This window comes from Peromyscus californicus, unplaced genomic scaffold (assembly GCF_007827085.1).
Source record: "Peromyscus californicus insignis strain IS unplaced genomic scaffold, ASM782708v3 Scaffold_8__1_contigs__length_139910024, whole genome shotgun sequence".
In the NCBI taxonomy this organism is placed as follows: Eukaryota; Metazoa; Chordata; class Mammalia; order Rodentia; family Cricetidae; genus Peromyscus; species Peromyscus californicus.
Genome location: NW_026294606.1, coordinates 10,960,186 through 10,973,192, shown reverse-complemented (window position 1 = coordinate 10,973,192; position 13,007 = coordinate 10,960,186). Strand labels below are relative to the sequence as shown.

The window sequence follows — 13,007 nt, the reverse complement described above, 5'->3', positions numbered from 1 at the left end:
TCACACCCAGGATCTGCAGCGCTGGGGACCAAACTCAGGGCTTCATGCACACTAGACCAACACTCTGCTAAAAGAGCTGTGTCTCTGCTTTACTCCTGTACTTCTTTTTGATATGCAAACACTGTTCGCCAATTAATTTTTAAAATGTATTTATTCTTCAAGAGTTTCATACACGTGCACAATGTAATATGATTCTATTTACTGACATTTTCTCCCTCCAGTTCCCCTTGGGCTCCTTCAATGTATCCCCCTTGCAACATCATGCTTTCTTCTTCATTTTAAAAATATCTCATTGTGTACAATTAGTGCTGACCTTGTGCTTATGGGTGTGAGATCACCCATGATTCACTGATGCTTGGTAGTGGCCATATTCTAAAGAAAAATTACTGTCCTTTGCCTAGCCCCCATCAGCTGCCAATCAATCCTTGGATAGGGGTGTGGTCTCATGAACCCCCTCACATCCATACTGGAATTTTGACTGGCTTGGTTTTGTGCAGTCATGTGTAGGTAACCACAGCTACTGTGAGTTCATGAGAGAAGCAGCCACGATACACTCATGAAACAGGAATTCACATCACTCTTCATCACTCTCTGGTTCTTACATTCTTTCTAACATTCCTCCTCCATGATGTTCCCTGGGCCCGGGGGTGGAGGTGGGGTTAATGTGGATGTTTCATTTAGGGCTGAGCACTCCTGATCTCTTTTTCTCATTGATTTGACTAAATTAGACTCTGCATTACCTCTGCAGAAAGCAGTCTCTCTGGCTAAAGTTGTGAGCCACCTAGATATTCTTCCTAGCCTCTGAGACAAGGGGTGTTAGGAATGTCCTGTTTAGGGGTGAGCACTCCCCCATTACTTATTCTCAGTATCTTGGACAACCATGAATCTCTGTATTCACCCACTTTCTCTGAGAAGTTTTCTGATTAAGAATGAGAGTAGCATTTATGTAGAGGTAAAGCACAAATATTGACAAGGCAGCTTGGTCCTATAGTTTTGTTTAGCTAAACGACAACAGCAAGTTTCCGGGGTAGGGTCTCTTACCTTCTCAGTCAGACGTTTTAAGCCAGGTTCATAGTACCAAGAATGGCATCCCTCTTAGTAGGCCTCAAGTTTTTTGTTTTGTTTGTGTGTTGTTTTTTTTTTCTGGGTATTGTGAATGGCAGTTTTCTTTTATTTCTTTGCCAGTGTGCTTGTCATTGGTATCTAGGAAAACTACTGATTTTTAAAACGAACTCTCTGAGAATTTATACATATGGATTTTGATTATACTAATCCACAAGCCCCCTCTAGGCCTCCCTAAGCCCCTCCCCAAGCCTCTCTTCCATGTCCTCTTTTCATAGCCCAGTGAGACCTATCAGTGATATTACAATGTACATGGATGTAGGGCCATCCACTGGATCCTGGACAGCCTTCAAGGCCATTTCTTTAAAGAAAACTGATCTCCCTCTGCCAGCAGAGCTACTGATTCAGTATGCTGATTTTGTAACCTGCTGCATTGCTGAAAGTTTTTAGCGGAGTCTCTTATGTATAGAACTATGCCGTCTGCAGGTCCTTTGGCTTCTTCCTTCCTATTTGTAACCCTCTTACTTCTTTCTCTTGTCTTACTGCTTTGGTTACAACCTCAGGCACTGTATTGGATAGGAGTGGGAAGCATGGACTCCCTTGTCTCGCTCCTGATATCAGTGGGAATGCATTGAGTTCTTTCTCCATTTAGGATGATGTTGGCTCTAAGTCTCTCATATGTAGCTTTTATTATGCTGAGATAGGTTCCCTCTAGCCATATTCTCTTTATTGAATTCTATTCTCATGTTCTATGTTGTCCTTTTTAAAATTACATTCTGTTGCTTTATTGTGCTTTCCTAGCTTTAACCAGTTAATTCATTCCTCTACTCTTTAAGTTTGTTCAAATGTTGAGTCTTTGTCTTCTTTGAATGCCTTTTGAACAGGTTTGGGATCGTCCTTTTGAACTCTGTGTCCTGCGTTTTGTCCGAGTTGTTCTCGTTAGAGACTATCACTATGCAGTTGGTGTTCTGTGGGGGACACGTTATTTTAGATTCTCATATTGCTTGTGTTCTTACAATGGGACCTGGGCATCAAAAGTATCTTTTGATATGAGTTTTGAGACTACAACATGGGCCACATGTGCTTCTTTGTGGCCTTTTGCAGTAGCTGAGAGGTCCTGGTTGTGTGACAGGTGGGGAGCTTGGGATTCTGAAGCAGGGAGGGACAAAGAGAAGAAGCATATGTTCCTAGTTGGTTGATGAGGGAGGCTATGGGGAATCTCCAGTAGAGAGAGGCCAGGAGGAAGCACAAGGTTGCAACCTGGGTCTCTGGGACACATGAGGCAGCTGGAAGGTCCCTGGGAGGCAGGAGACAGGTAATTGCAGAGCCAAACATGAGAAGGGGCCAGGAGAAGAGGTAGAAGAGGTGTCAGACTGGTAGTGGGCAGGGCTTTGGGGAGCTCCAAGTTAAGATAGGCTAGAAAGAGGTGACTCACACTTGCTACCTGTGACTCTAGGCCGTGTTAGGCAGCTGGGGGCTTCCTGTCAAACACTTGGTGAGACTTTGTGGAGTCCCTAGTGGAGAGACATGAGGAAGAGGAGAAACATCTATGCTACCTGGGTCTCCAGGCCAGGAGGATTAGCTCCATATGCCTATTTTTTGTGTGTCTTTGTAGAGGTATATTGCTCAATAGCAAACATGTCTTGATCATAGTTTCACTTAATTAAATAATATGTTGTAATGAAGTAACTAATGCCTGAATACCTCAACAGACCAGTGGAATGTGTTTCAGAATCATTAGGAAGGCCCTCCTTCTCTACCTCCCTCCCTCCCTTCCTTCCTTCTTTTTTGCCTTCTTCCCTTCTCTTCCTCCCCTCCCTCCCTCTCTCCCTCCCTCCCTCCCTCTCTCCCTCCTTCCCTCCCTCCCTCCTCTCTCTCCCTACCTGTTTCCCTCCCCTTCATCCTCACTAAATTATTTTGGTGCCCGGCAATGAGTAAGTAGGCCATTAATAAATATTTATTGACTGAAAAACAAATGAATGGATGCTCTCACCTTAGTTCTGAGCAGCTCACATCCATTAGTCTAGGGCAGACACATCCTAGGCTGCCTTGCTACAAGGCATTTGAAAAGAGTGAAGTGCCTCTAGTTCAGCTGGTTGAGCAGGTTGCACCACCCTTTCCTCTCCCTAGCTTTGATTTATTTAATTTTACTTACGTTTTTTATTCTTCTATCCTGCTGAAGGCTTGTGACCACTGTTCACAGAGAGGCGGTGTTTCCAACAGAACTTTCCTTCCCCACTCTTTGAGTTGTCCTCGTAAAGAAGCTTGGGAGTCAAAGAGGTCAACTGTCTTTTCCCAGATTCACACAGTGCCCTGGATGACACAGGGCTAGGCTCTCAGCCAGAGGAGCTGGTGTCATCCAAACAATCTGTGCCCTGGATAAAGCCAGGGTTTACAAGGATCCTGCTCCATGGCTGTAGCAATGCTGCAAAAGTGTATTCATATGACCATCCAAGGTTTTACCTTAGAGCCGTGGTCAGTCAGGGAACACTATTGTATTGGGCTGATAAAAGCATCTGAGAACATTTAAGGCTGTGATGTTCAGCTGGCTGTATGTATAGTAAATGCATTCCCATCTCCTAATAGTTCCACTAACAATGGAGTCTCAGTTCACAATGAGTTCATAAGGATATAACTGCATCATGACTTGGGGAGCCTCTGTGGATCCTTCACTGGCTAAACTTCAAGGTTACTATAGTATCACCCAATACCTTCATTAGAGCCTATGAGAGACTCCAAATCAGGGCGCTGCAAATCTAAGTACAGAGTTGCCAGCTGTAGACACTGTAAGATAATCAACACTGTCTTCTGAAGCTGTAAAAATTTGGGGTCATTTGCTCTACATCCATAGCTAGTTAAGAGCACACAAAGTCAAAGAGAAAGTTCATTCAGTAAGTATGAGATGTGTGGGGACTGTCTGGCCCATAGCTGTCCTCTCAGGTCACAGCAGTTTAGATAGAAAATGTCTCTACATGTTAATGTGTTTGACTTGTGAATCTCGGGATTGAGCCTTGAGGTGTATAGCTCAGTCCTCACTGTCTGTCCTTAGCTTCCATCAGGTGTGACCAAGTAGCTGTTGTGAGCTCAGTTCACCATGGAGCTGCTTGACATCCTGTCTTCTCTACCATGGTGGACTATAGCCATTTAACCATGACCTCAATTCACCATGGAACTGCCTGCTCTCCTGTCTTTCCTACCATGGTAGACCCTAATCATCAAACCATGACCTCAGTTCACCATCGAGCTACCTGCTCTCCTGCCTTCCCTACCATGGCAGACCCTAACCATCTAACCATGAGCTCAAACAAACCTCCCCACTACTAAAAACTGTTTTTCCTCAGGACATTTGCTCATAGTGATGAGAAAATGTGATAATACTTGGAAATGGAGAGTTGCTGTGACTATTTAGCTAGGTGATTTGTAAGCCTTTGGAACCGCTCTGCAAAATGGGCGGGTGTGGAGAACCTGTACTGTGAGCTGGAGAAGTCCTAGAAGTGCTCTAGGTAGAGTTCAGTGTACCATCTGGTAGGGGTGTGCAAGACCAAAATGTCAAAAGAAATGCAGACAGCAAAGACTGTGCTCATGAGGTATTGAGGTTTCAGAGCTGAACCAGGATGCTGTTAGGAGCTAGACTAGAGCCCACCCACACTATATCCTGGCAAAGAATCTGGCCATACTCTGCCTATGCCCCCCAAAACTCAAAGGCAGCTAACTTTAAAAGTAATTGAAAATTAAAAGATTTGTATGACAGAGGATGTTTTTAAAACTGTATCATCTAGATGATGGCACAGTTGCTATGGATATCGTTCTGTATAAATAAAACACTGATTGGCCAGTGGCTAGGCAGGAAGTATAGGCGGGACAAGGAGAGAGAATTCTGGGAAGTGGAAGGCTGAGTGGCAGAGACACTGCCAGCCGCTGCCATGACTAGCAGCATGTGAAGATGCTGGTAAGCCACAAGTCACGTGGCAAGGTATAGATTTATAGAAATGGATTAATTTAAGATATAAGAACAGTTAGCAAGAAGCCTGGCACAGCCATACAGTTTGTAAGCAATATAAGTCTCTGTGTTTACTTGGGTCTGAGCAGCTGTGGGACTGGCGGATGAGAGAGATTTGTCTTGACTGTGGGCCAGGCAGGAAAACTACAGATACACACGGTTATTGCTCACTGCAGTTTGATGAGGGAAGGAGCATGAGTCCAGTTCAGTTGTGGGTCAGCTGTGCAGTTTGGTGAGGAAAGTGGCTATGAGCTGGGTAAAACTCAGGACACAGTAGGAACAGGCAAAATGATTGTAGTTGTTGAGGAGGTTTGTGTCATTAAGGAGAAACCCCTAACTTGTACTAAAATAGGATTCTTATCTAGGTCTCAGAATGAAAGTCAGGGCACCTTGTAGAGTGTTGGCTGAGGACTGCTCTAGACTCATCCCCGTGAATATTGCAGAAGACACCTGCTCACATTATCTTCAGGCTGGAGGATGCTGACACAGTCATGCATGGTTGTACCTCAGACTTACACATGTGAAAGTTGACACAGTTCTGTTCCTAGAAGGACCAAGGGCTCAGTGCCTTGATGATGGTCAGCTGAAAGCCACCTGGGGCCTGCTACAGGGGCCTCTCTGATATGGCATCTGGTTTCCAGAGAGTGAGTCGATGACAGAGGGGGAAATCATGGTTTTCATTCCCTCTGTCTCAGAAGTAAGAAGGAATCAACTTTGGTTTGTTCTTTTCTGGGTTTCCTCTTGATCTGTGGCTTATTTTAACATTTTTACTTTTAATTTTAAATCTTTAATTGGGGTGAACTAAACAAACAAAATTTCTATCCTAAGCATTTTTTTTTCAAAAATTTTTTAGATTTATTTATTATTTTATACTTATGAGTAAGTTTTGCCTGTATGCACGATGCGTGTCTGTGCACCACATGCATCCCTACTGCCCTGGGAGATCAGAAGAGAGCATCAGATGTCCTGGGACTGGAGTTATAGATGGTTGTGAGCTACCCAGTGGATGCTGGAAATGGGACCTGGGTCCTCGAGAAGAACAACAAATGCTCTTAACCACCGAGTCAACGCTCCAGCCCTATCCTAAGCATTTTTAAGAGGATAGTTCAGAGGTATTAAGGACATTCAGGCAACAACTTCTTGCTTTCACATCGCCCAGTCCCTAAACCCAACTTTGTGTAGTCTGTTGCTGAACTATTGTAGAGTCTATTTGAGAACTCTGGAGGCACCTGTCACCCACACCACAGCGTTTATAGCTTTGTGGATGGCTTGTTACACTCTCAGCATTCACTGGTGCTACACCATGTGCCAAAATGTCCTTCCTCTTTGAGTCTCAATAATAATAATACCACTTCATGTATATACTATATTTTGTTTATACGATACTTCGGTTGTTTCTACTTTTTGCTTATAATGAATAAAACATATTATGAACATGTGTTTTGAGCAAAAATAGGCAAATATTTCTTTGGAATACTTTCAGGTTTATTTTGAGGTATAGGGGAAGTAGTCTATAACCAGAAATGGAATTTCTGAGTCACTTGGGGTCTCTGTTTGAACTTAGCTGCTAGTTTGTATTCACAGCGACGGCATCATTTCCTATCACCATGAACAACGGGTGAAAGCTCTAACTTCTCCATCAGCACCAGGCTTGCTATCCTTGTGCTGGGCATCCTCGTAGGCTTTGATTGATACTTCTCTAGATGCTGGGCCTCTTGTCATGAGATTTAGCCTTCTTCTATCACTCTTAGAGAAATATTGGTTGAGCTATTTTGGATTTAACTTATTACTTTGTTGTGTGTATTGGCCTCAGGAATTTAAAAACACATTTCTAATATCAATCCCCCTTTAGATATATGTTTTGGTTTCCCTCACTCTATAGCTTAACCCTCATTGTGTTTATTGTATTGTTTGCTCAACTGTTTTGAACTTTTCTATAGTAAAACTTATTTATCTTTACTGTTTTAGGTATTTTTTATTGCTGTGAAGAGACACTATGACCATGGCAACTCATATAAGGAAAATATTTAATTGGCAGGGAGCATGGCAGCATGCAGGCAGACATGGTGCTGGAGCAGAGAGTGTTACATCTTGCAGGCAACAGGAAGTCAACCAACTGCCACACTGAGTGAAGCTTGAAAAAAAGACCTCAAGGCCCACCCCCACAATGACACACTTCCTCCAACAAGGCCACACCTCCTAATAGTGCCACTCCCTTCAGGGTCCATTTTCTTTCAAACCACCACATTTACCTTTATTACCTGTGGTTTTGGGGTTATAGCCAAGAAATCCTGGCTGGGTACGGTACTTTAGGATCTCCTCCTGTTTTCTTCCAGGAGTTGCACACTTTGGGGCCATACCTTTGTCTTTGATCTCTTGTAAACTGTTTGGTGTCTTGTGTGTGGAGATACATTTTTCTCAACAGTATGAACTGAAAATACTGTCTTTTCCCTGTTTCACGGTCTTGCTGAGAAGGCACAAAGGACTTTCTTCCCACCTCTCACCTATCCCATCTGTCTCTGTATCTCTCTTTAAGTACATGACAAACTTTTGGTAGGTTTGTAATATGTTTTGAAATCAAGGGATGTGAGACTCTCAACTTTGTTCTTAGTTTTCAAAATAATTTTGGCTAGTTGGGTCCACGGTGAATTTTCCAGGCTTTTTTTTTTTTTTCTTTATTCAAAACTGACAGAATTTTTATGGGAATTACATTGAATTGGATAGAATGTGCAGTACTTTGTGTTGTATTGACATTCTAGTAATACCACATCTTCTAATCCATGATTATTGGTTGTCCATTTCTATTTATTGGTGCTCTTGGGTTTATTTCAGTAATGCTCTTGAATTTTCAGTATTTTAGCTCCTTAGGTGTTTTCCCTCTAAGTGTCATATCTTTACAGATGCTGCTATACATGGAACTGTTTCCTCAATGTAGGCTTTGATTTATTAGTGTTCATGTATAGAACACAGTTGGTGTCCATGTGCTGCTCTGGTATCCGGCAACATCACTGAATTCATTTTTGCCTTCCATAAGCTTGTTAACACCATGTCTCCATTGGACAGGTATAGTTAGATTTTCTTTCTTTTGGGACTGCCAGCCCCCAAATAAAGACATGGAGACTATTAATTATGAAAGCTTGGCCTTTAGCTTAGGCTTGTTCCTAACTAGCTCTTATAACTTAAATTAACCTGTTTCTATTAATCTACATTCTGCCATGTGGCTTTTTACCTCTGCTCCATTCTGTATGTCTGTTTTTTTTTGTTTTTTCCACTCAGACTGTGTTTCCTCCCTCTCACTCTCACAAAGGCAGAGAAGACCTATCATCAATGGCAGGAGGCAGCTACAGAAAAGCAGTACCTAGAGCCAGCTTCGTGCTCAGGAGGGAAGGCTACGTCTCATCCTTGTGGTCTCCGGTGCTCTACACAGTCAGAGAAACTTCTCTAGTAACAAACTACAGAAATGACCCCTGGAAGTATAGTCTTCATTCTGTATGTCTGACTCTCTCCATGTCTCACTGGCATCTTTCTCATGCACCTAGATTCATCCTGAGTTCCTCTCTCTGCCCAGAAGTCCCGCCTAACCTCTCCCCATTAGCTATTGGCTGTTCAGCTCTTTACTAAACCAATCAGGTGCCTTAGACAGGCAAGGTAAACTAGCAGCACATCTTTGCATGGTTTGCTCAAATATCCTGCAACAGCGGGAACAGCGTTTTGCTTGCTGCTTGTTTCTATTTCTTGCTTGATTGCTGCATCTGGGACTTCCGGTACTATCCTGATTGCTGAATCTGGGACTTCCTATACTATCCTGATTGCTGCATCTGGGACTTCCTGTACTATCCTGAACAGAGAGGGCAGGTGTGGGCATCCTTACTTTCCCTCCCTTCAGAGGGAGGCGTTTATTCTTTCACCTCTGAGCACTGTCTTACCTAAGACTTTTTATCCCTGTAACTTATTGAGGTAGTTTGCTCATATGGCCAGCTCCTTCTATATTTCTCCCTCATGAAATCAATGTTTAATATTATTAAGCACATCCTTCTTCATCAGTTGAGAAGATTTGGTTTCCTTCCTGAAGTTTGCTGATGTAATATATTAAACTCTTGCTTTTTCTGTGTTGAACCATGTAAGTCCCACTTGATTATGGAGCCTGATCCTTTTAATACACTGTTAAATTTTGTTGCCAGGATCTCTGCATTGATATTTGTCAGGGAAATTAGTCTGTAGTTTTTTCTATTAGTGTCTTTGTCTGGGTTTGATATCAGCAAAATGCTAGCCTTCTAAAAAGAGATTGGAAAATTCTGTTATTTTCCATTTTTGGGAGTTTGAGGATGATGGACATTACTTTTTCTTTTAGTGTTTGATAGTGTTAGTGGGCATGACAACCTGGTCCTGTGCTTTCCTTTGTTGGGAGGCTCTTCTTGACTCCATCTGCTACCACGTCAACTTTGTTGTATTCACTGGGATCTGCAAGGACTTCCAGGATGAGGGAAAAACCAGGAACACCCTAGATGACTGCCTAGTTCAGTCTTTATACAATGGAGCTAGTTCCACTCAAGTGATGAAACAAGACAGAGCCACCACTCTGTGGCCAGTGTTTAGAAGGTACCTGGTGAGTGGCTGTTCTCCTTTCCTTCTGCTGGGTTTCATGGTGTAGTTTGTCAGATATGCTGGGTTGTTAGTCAATGGGAACATTTTACATCTTAGATTTACACTTTGACACAAGACCCACACTCCCTCAAATCAAGGCCATTGAATAGAAACTCCATCTGTATTTTGTGTCTGTGCTCTCAAGCCCACAAATTATAGTATAAGCATTCTGGTCATGATTTTGTGATAGTAGATATAGTAGTGGCTGTCCCTTGACCTTGGTGCATCCCCTTGTATGTGATTCTCAACACAGTGGACATCTTCTAGCATGGTGCATGGGACAGAGAATGTCAATCATCTATCCCATGCTGTTTTTCTCATTGTGAGAAGGTGATGTGACACCAGAAGTGATAACTCATGTTTCTTTTGCACTGCTTGCATTTCTGGATATAGAATGGGTCCCCAGTAGAGATTTGTTGTATACAGTGAGTGAATAAGTGTTATTCTTGCTTGCACATATATGCTTGTGTATCCTGCTAGTGTGGAAGGCTCTGACTTAGTCAGCACACTTAGTGTCTTGCCCATGACCTTACCAGTATAGATGGCCAACAAATGTCATGTCAACATGACACTCAAAGCAGAATGATTGTTTCACATCCTTTTGCTTTAATCCTGGCAATCACTGAAGTCACTGGCCATTTTTAATCTATTTGAAGGAATCACAGGCAGAGAGTCCCTGGCTTGATGATTCTTCACGTGAGTTTTGGATCTGAATTTCTTTCAGGGCCAGTGACAATACATTCTGGTGATGATGGGAAGTGGCAGCAAACCACAGCTCCTACTTAGCCCTTTGCTCGAGAAGGGAAAGGCAGCACTCTACAGTGGGCTGTGCCGCTGCAGCAGGATGCTCAAGACATTGGCTGGATCCTGCGTATTGTCAGCTCCTGATATTTTCAACTTTCAGTAGCTTTAGCATCATCTAAACCCACTGTCAGTTGAGAAGACCTGTGCTTGAGATGCCATCTGGCTAGTGTCCTTAATCATAGGAGCAAGAGACTCCTTAAACCCTGTAGCATAATACACGAAAATCCCTTGTAGTTGAATTCTCCAGAAACCAACCTTGAGACCAAGACTGGGTGCACGTGGCTTTTGGGGAGGACCCAGGAAGCATGGTTGGGGGTGCAGAGGGGAAGGAAGCCAGCACAGGTCACATTAATAGGTGAGTTCCGAGAGGTCTCTTGAAGCCTTGTCTCACTGGGAGCTGTGCAGAGCCTGCCTTGGAGTGGTTTGCTACATAACATGAAGCTGGAGTGTTTGGTCTAGTTCCCAACCTCTTCTTCTGAGGGCTGCTTCGGGACTCTGGCCTGTTCCACACCCAGGGAGCTCTGAGGAGGAGGGCCTCAGAGTTTGTTTGAAGGAGTTACCTGTGGATTCTGAGTGCTCAGAAAACTGGGCCAGAGCATGGACGCCATTCTATGAAAAGCAATGAGGTCACATTTACAAACTAGGATCTCTGACTGCTTGTATGTCCCTGACCACAAGTTCCTCCAAACTCCAAAATACTCAGTGTGCCTACGCACCACATCCTTCTCTGCTCTTAGAACATAGGGCTTTCCTCTGCAAAGACCCATGACTCTTGGGACCTGTGAGGCCTTCACTGTCAAAACTCAGTGTCCACAGGTTTGGAGCAGGAGGACTCCACTTCTCTGTCCATGTGTGCCCCCGCCCCCGTTATTCCAGGCTGTGGAATCATGTTAATCTTTGCAGCTGGTTTGCGTCTGTCTAACCTCAAGTGTGACTCACACCTTACCCTAACAGTTGTTACATCATTTGATATTTGACTAATTTGTTCGCTTCAATATCAGTTGTTTATGAACGTTCATTAAGCCCCAGAATCCCCTTCTCCCCGATCCTTTCAGCTCTTTACTTTCTAGATAGACTTAGGTCCCTGTTGCTGGCTGAGCCTGCCTAGGGCGGTTAACACAGTACTATGAGCCACAGGCTTATTGTATTTCCTGTAACCAGTGAAAAGGAAAGAACAGAACAAGTGTGAAGAAGGTTGGCAGTTACTGTGAGCAGTTACTGCACCATGTCTACAGATAATGAAGCTCCTTCACTGTCATGCATCTTGAGGTCCTCTGCGCTGCTCCTTGGCTCCTCTCCTTCATGCTCACCTACCTCCATGATATTAAGGCCAGATACACTGCTTCCCAAGTGTCCCAAGGTTGGTGACTAAATGGGTGGGGTGGGGAAGGGCTGGACAGTCTCGTGAATGCATGTCTTTGCTGCAGAACCTTTTCAGAACCTTGGCTGTGACATGTGCACTAGTGCTTAGTAAGAAGTAAGGAGCTTTGTTCAACAAGTAACTGTTGTGCTCAAAGCACTTCTGACAGCTGGAGAAATGCTCTAAGGAGTGGAGCTTGGGGGATGGAGGGGCAGCTCATGGTTGAGAGAACTTGTTGCTCTTGCAGAGAACCCAGGTCCCCATCCAAGCACTAAGATGGCCTCTCACAGCTGTCTGTAACTCCATTCCCAGGGGATCCATTGCCCTCCTCTAACCTCTGTGGGCACCAGGCATGCACATGATGCGCATACATACATGCAGGAAAAATACACATATATGCACAGAATAATAAAATAAAGAAATCTAAAATATTTTATTAAAAGAATGGGGTTTGGAGAATGCTTTTCTGGAGTGTGTGTTTGTCATGCACGTCTGCCAGAAAGCTCAATTCAGAAGTTTACACAGTTTGCAAGGGTCCTGTGGATGTCCAGACTGCTGGCACCTGTCATTTGTCAAGTGTCTGCCGGGTGCTTTATTGCAAAAGAGCAGTTTGCTGGTGAAGGCGAAAATAAAGAACCCCTAATGGAAAAAGCTTTCTGCTAAAGCACAGGCTCCAGGAAGAATGACGAGACTCCCAGGGCATCTTTGGTGAGGGTGGGCAGGATTCACACCCAGGGACGCACCCTCAGCACCAGGACCAGATCCATAGTTGGCTGGGGCCAATGTAAAATGAAATCACGGGGCCATTGTTTAAATACTCTGAGATCTAAGATGTTTAAAGTGGCATGGGACCTTCTAACAGTACATGGCCAGCTACACCCCACGAGGGCAGTCACATGGGGGTCCTCAGCAGGGGGAGCTCCACTGACTCTCTCAGCAGCCAGTGCTGACTGCTACATCCTCCAGCTGTGTGCCACTGAGACAGGCTTTCTCCCGCACGGCTTCGGCAGGAAGCTCCTTTGGCCAACTCTCAGTGAATCCACCATCGATTGATTAAGCAGTGTGCATAGAGTGGCCCAGAAAAGCATGAGACTGTGACAAAAGATTGGGGGTCTGGAGCCTTGTGAGGGTGATGAG

General features: G+C 44.0%; 1 non-coding gene across 1 annotated transcript; it reads right to left on the bottom strand.

Annotated features, from left to right (window-relative positions):
• Positions 1–8,329: 8,329 nt before the first annotated feature.
• Positions 8,330–8,545, bottom strand: LOC128104893 (small nucleolar RNA U3). The gene has a single exon (XR_008216172.1). It is a non-coding gene; the product is annotated as a small nucleolar RNA U3 (small nucleolar RNA).
• Positions 8,546–13,007: the final 4,462 nt, after the last annotated feature.